Source organism: Glycine max, chromosome 4 (genome assembly GCF_000004515.6).
Source record: "Glycine max cultivar Williams 82 chromosome 4, Glycine_max_v4.0, whole genome shotgun sequence".
NCBI lineage: Eukaryota > Viridiplantae > Streptophyta > Magnoliopsida > Fabales > Fabaceae > Glycine > Glycine max.
Genome location: NC_016091.4, coordinates 35,444,511 through 35,450,978, shown reverse-complemented (window position 1 = coordinate 35,450,978; position 6,468 = coordinate 35,444,511).

The following is a 6,468-nucleotide window of genomic DNA, read 5'->3' as shown; positions in this document are numbered from 1 at the left end:
ACGACACAGTCTGAGAATTCTTTTGATTCTTCCCTTTCCCTTATACAAAAGTTTTCAAAGGACTAACCGCCTGAGAATTCTTTTGTATCCTAATTCACAAAGTATCAAAGGTTTAACCGCCTGAGATCTTTGTCTTAACACATTGTAGGGTACATCCTTTGTGGTACAAGTAGAGGGTACATCTACTTGGGTTGTTGACTGAGAACAAGAGAGGGTACATCTCTTGTGGATCAGTTCTAGTGGAGGGTACATCCACTAGGTTCAAAGAGAACAAGGGAGGGTACATCCCTTGTGGATCTTTGCTTGTAAAAGGTTTTTTACAAGGTTGAAAAGAAATCTCAAGGACCGCAGGTCGCTTGGGGACTGGATGTAGGCACGGGTTGTTGCCGAACCAATATAAAAACTCTTGTGTGTTTGTCTCCTTATTCCCTACTCTTTTACTTTCCGCTGTGCATTTTAATTTCCACTTTTACTTTTGGTTAAGTTTCTCTTCTACTCCTTATCCTCTTAACAACATAGTAAAAGCCTTAGAAGAGAAAATTTTTAATTAGTAAAGGTTTAGGAATAATTAATTCAACCCCCCCCCCCCCCCCTTCTTAATTATTTTGAGGCCACTTGATCCAACAAGTGGTATCAGAGCAGGTATCTTGTAGAAAGTTTAACAACTTCAAGATTCATGGCCTCTTTAAATTCTTTTTTTTTCAAAATCATTTTCTGGAATAGGTCATCTCAAGATTATGATGAAGACCAAGCCAACTTGTGTCTCATGACAAAATCTCATGAGAACAACAAAGAAGAATCTATAAGGAAGAAGTGGTACGTCGACAGTGGTTATTCAAAGCATATAACGGGAGATGTATCCAAATTTACAACCATTTCCCCCAAGAAAAGTGGACATGTTACATACGGTGACAACAATATCAGTAAAATCACAAAAGAGGTAACATTTAAGCCATCTCTATGAATTAAGGTATGATTAGTATTTCCAGTTAAGTTATTTTTGTGGCAAATAGAAAATAATTGTTGAAATTGTTTGATTGTGTTTACAATGTTTAAATAACTATATTTAGTATGTATGATTGATTGAATTTTGTTTGAATTGATTAATGCTTGAATTGCTTATGTTTTGTTTCTAAGACGATTAGATTCTGTTAAAAAATTAAAAAATGTTTTGACATGTTAAGATAATTGAATAATTACCATGATATGTGTTGATGATTGTTATTTGATTATGTTAAAATTTATTATGATTAATTAACTATATTTAGTTTAAAGAATTTCAATATACATGATTGATTATTTTGTCTTTGGTAATTGTGTCCAACTAGTTGGAAGTTTGAAAATTAAAATTTGGAAGTTATTGGAAGTTTTAAAATTAAAATTTGGAAGTAGTTGGAAGTTTGAAAATTAAAATTTGAAAGTTATTGGAAGTTTGAAAATTAAAAGTTGGAAGTTGGAAGTGGAAGTTTGAAAGCTGAAAATGGAAGTTGAAAGTTGAAAAAGGAAGTTACTAGAAGTTGAAATTTAAAATTTAAAATTTAAAATTTGAAATTTGAAATTTTTTTTGAAATAGAAATTTTTGTGCATAGTTAGTTGATTGTTAATTAAATTTAATTAATTCGAAATGTTTGATGATTGATTGTGTTTGAAAGTTATTATGATTTTTATATTTAAAAGTTATGTTGATTATTTTGATAATATATATTTTTTAAAATGATTATGCATGATTTTTGATGTGATATGTGATTAGTCATTTATGAATTGTTATGTATGGTTTTATATCTCTTGTATGATTCTTGCATAACTTTTAATATGACATGTGAATTACTTGCTTAAGGTTCATTCATAAAGTTTTCCAAAATCCATTGTTATATTTATTTATTTTTTCATGTATAAAGTATCTTTTTGATTCTGAAAAATGTGTTATCAAGCATGAGCATGATAAAGATATTGAGCATGTAGGTTTCAAAGAAAATAATGATTACATGATTGATTGAGTTCTTGGAACTTTCTAAGTTTTTAAATTATCTTTAACAAATTTGAATGTTTGATAATGCCTGTGATCTATATCCTTCAATTCTTGTATAATTCTTGTTTGATATGTTTGAATTACTTGATTGATTGTTCAAAATATTTTTTTTATGCTTTTCAAAATTATTATATTGTATTTCAAATAAAATTATTTTGATATGATAGAACCTTCTATGTTAATAAAAATTCATCTTGGTAAGTGTTGATAGTCAATTAGCACTTAGTCTTAGGAAAAATGTGACTGTATTTTTAAAATTTGTAGATACTAAAAACCAACTTGCAGACATCTTCACAAAACCACTAACCAAAGATTCTTTCTACACCATTAGAAAAGAATTAGGACTTCTAGATGCAAGTGACTTAAACAAATGATTTATGTTTTGATGACTTATGACTTATTTGCTATTTATGAACATATGCTTCTATTATAATGTGAGGATAATTTATTATCTTGTTTGATTTCAAGAAGCTTCTCTCTTTTCTTGTTTAAATTATTATATTTTGTTTTTAAGCCTTGTATTTTGCTATGTTTTTATGACATTTGAACATTTAGTATTTCTTTTAAATATTTGTTTAGTATGACTGAACATGATGATCATATTGACTTGCTCTTGGTTGTTTATGATTATGTGTTTTAAACTTAATTACTTTAATAATATATGACTAGTCGTATGTACTTACATTTGATATTGTGTTTTATATTTTTTAATTATTCATATATGTTTTATTTGAATATTATGAATGACTTTCTGGATTATATGACATTCTATGAAGTATTATCTTTCTAAGATTGATGAATGGTTAAGTTATCTTGTTTAATTGTTTTCTATTCTCTTATATGAATAGTCATTTATGGATGTTTAGTTATATTTGAATACTTTAAATTTGATACGAACTTTGGCTTTTGTTGAAGCCAAAGGGGGAGAGAAATAGGGATTAAATCAAGAACTCACATGAGTAATCAACTTAATTTTAAGAAAAGCATAAATTCAAAAACAAAGGGGGAGAATTTATGTGAGTGATCGACTAGGAAAAAGTGTGTGTGTGTGTGTGTTTCTTGATTTCAGAAGTTGTCATCATCAAAAAGGGGGAGATTGTAGAAGCAAAGCTTCATGGTGAATCAAGAGTAATTCAAAGATGTTTTGATGATAACAAAGATGATGCCAAAGGTGATGACAAAAAGCTCAAAGGTCAATCAAAGAATGAGTTCAAGATGTTCAAGATAGAATCAAGAACACTTCAAGATTCAAGAGGAAAGTTGAATTCAAGAATCAAGATTCAAGATTCAAGAGATCAAGGTTCAAGACTCAAGATTCAAGAATCAAGAAAAGGCTATTCAAGAATCAAGAAAAAGCTTAATCAAGATAAGTATGAAAAGCTTAATCAAGATCAAAGAGTTTTTACTCTCTGGTAATCGATTACCAGATTATTGTAATCGATTACCAGTAGCAAAATGGATTTGAAAAAGTTTTCAAACTGAATTTACAACGTTCCAATTAATTTCAAAAAGCAGTAATCGATTACAATGTTTTGGTAATCAATTACCAGTGCCTTTGAACATTGAAATTCAAATTCAAATGTGAAGAGTCACATCATTTCACATAAAAGCCTTGTGTAATCGATTACACTGATTTGGTAATCGATTACCAGTGATTGTTTCTGAGTAAATCAAAAGATGTAACTCTTCAAAAGGTTTTTGACTTTTTCAAATTGGTTTTAAGTTTTTCTAAAAGTTATAACTCTTCTAAATGGTCTTCTTGACCAGACATGAAGAGTCTATAAAAGCAAGGCTTTGTTTTGTATTTTTATTCATTCATTCAATCAATCTTTCTAATACTAATCCAATCAATCTTATACAATCCTTTACTAACCGCCTGAATTATTTTGTGTCTCTCTTCTCCCTTGTCAAAGAATTCAAAACGACACAGTCTGAGAATTCTTTTGATTCTTCCCTTTCCCTTATACAAAAGTTTTCAAAGGACTAACCGCCTGAGAATTCTTTTGTATCCCCATTCATAAAGTATCAAAGGTTTAACCGCCTGAGATCTTTGTCTTAACACATTGGAGGGTACATCCTTTGTGGTACAAGTAGAGGGTACATCTACTTGGGTTGTTGATTGAGAACAAGAGAGGGTACATCTCTTGTGGATCAATTCTAGTGGAGGCTACATCCACTAGGTTCAAAGAGAACAAGGGAGGGTACATCCCTTGTGGATCTTTGCTTGTAAAAGGTTTTTTACAAGGTTGAAAAGAAATCTCAAGGACCGCAGGTCGCTTGGGGACTGGATGTTGGCACGGGTTGTTGCCGAACCAGTATAAAAACTCTTGTGTGTTTGTCTCCTTCTTCCCTACTCTTTTACTTTCCGGTGTGCATTTTAATTTCCGCTTTTACTTTTGGTTAAGTTTCTCTTCTACTCCTTATTCTCTTAACAACATAGTAAAAGCCTTAGAAGAGTAAATTTTTAATTAGTAAAAGTTTAGGAATAATTAATTCAACCCCCCCCCCTTCTTAATTATTCTGAGGCCACTTGATCCAACAGGTCCTACAATTTTGTCATTCTTCCACACCTGGTGATCATCTTGGCATACAGAGGACAGCTCGCAAGGTGCTTGACTACGGTTTCTATTGGCCCACCATCTTCAAGGATGCGTGGAGAATCTGTAGCACTTGTGAGCCTTGTCAGAGAGCAGACGGCTCACTTTCATGGAGACAGCAAATGCCTCAACAACCCATGTTATTTTGTGAGGTGTTTGATGTCTGGGGTATAGATTTTATGGGGCCTTTCCCTGTCTCTTTTGGTTTTCTTTATATTCTCCTTGTTGTTGATTATGTTTCAAAATGGGTGGAAGTCAAACCCACCAGAACTAACGATGTTAAGGTTGTTGTAGATTTTGTTAGATCTAATTGGTTTTGCAGGTTTGGAGTCCCTAGAGCCAACGTTAGTGATCAAGGCACCCATTTTTGTAACAGATCCATGTATTCCTTGCTCAAAAAGTATGGGGTCGTGCACAGAATTTCCACACCTTACCACCCCCAAACTAATGGGCAGGCTGAGATTTCAAACAGGGAGATAAAAAGTGATGTGAATCTTACAGGGCGGAACGTTTTGATACAGGCTACGGAGAATTGGATGACGCCACTTCCGGTGAAGGAAGATAAGTCAGGGTAGACGCCACAAGGATTACCTTGATAAGTCTGATAATTGGTTCAACAAGGAACCCAGAGAGAAACTCTCACCAAATTTTATGAAAATGCCAAAAGTTTCTTTATTGAAAATAAAAACCAATACTTATGGTGTATCTGAACAGAAAGATAAAAATAGACATGGGCCTTCTAAACAGTTTGGGCCAAAATTACAATAAATAAAAATTATAACTACAAACATATTTAACTTGGGCCTTTAAATTAGTTTGGGCCTTCAGCAACAATTAATAGTCTTGATAGTGTCTCTGCCTCTGGGCCTTCATCCTTCTCCACTTGGGCCTTCATCCTTCTCCACTCGGGAGCTTTATCCTTCTCCACTTGGGCCTTTAGCCTGTATTTGGCCAGTTTCAGGATTCTCATCATTAAAAAGGATCTTGGAGAAGATTGTGCAACTAAACAGAAAGGTTTGGAGCACCAGGCAGGATGATGCTCTTTGGGCGCATAGGACTGCATACAAAGCACTTATAGGAATGTCTCCTTATCGGGTTGTCTTTGGCAAGGCATTTCATCTTCCTGTAGAGATAGAGCACAGAGCCTACTAGGCTGTAAAGACCTGCAACTTCTCTATGGATCAGGCTGGAGAGGAAAGGAAGTTGTAACTAAGTGAGCTAGATGAGATATGTTTAGAAGCCTATGAGAATTCCAAATTCTACAAGGAGAAGACCAAGAAGTTCCATGACAACTTGATAGCTAAGAAGGACTTCATGGTTGGACAGAAAGTTTTATTGTATAACTCTAGGCTCGGACTCATAAGTGGTAAGTTGAGGTCAAAGTGGATTGGTCCTTTTGTGGTGACTAATGTTTTTCCTTGTGGTACAGTTGAAATCAAAAGTGAATCCATAGATAAGAGCTTCAAGGTTAATGGACACCGGCTGAAACCATTCCTCTCAAATCCCTCCTTAGTGGATGTAGTGGTGGAGGAGACCTCCTTACTTCACCCTACTTCTCTTCCGCCATGACTTAGGGAGTTTTCTTTTTCTGTCTCCTTCTTTACTTTTATTGCACTTGTCCAATTTTATTGATTGTTTTGATTGCTCTTGTTCTTGTGATTGTGCTACATTAAGGACAATGTGTTGTTTAAGTGTTGGGGAGGAGATTGTTCTTTAATTTTGTTGATTTTGTTGGGTATTCTAGATTAATTTTGTTGGGTTTTCTAGTTTAATTTTGTTGGGTTTTCTAGTTTAATTTTTTTAGGTTTTCTAGGTTAATTTTGTTATTTTGGTTTTATGTTC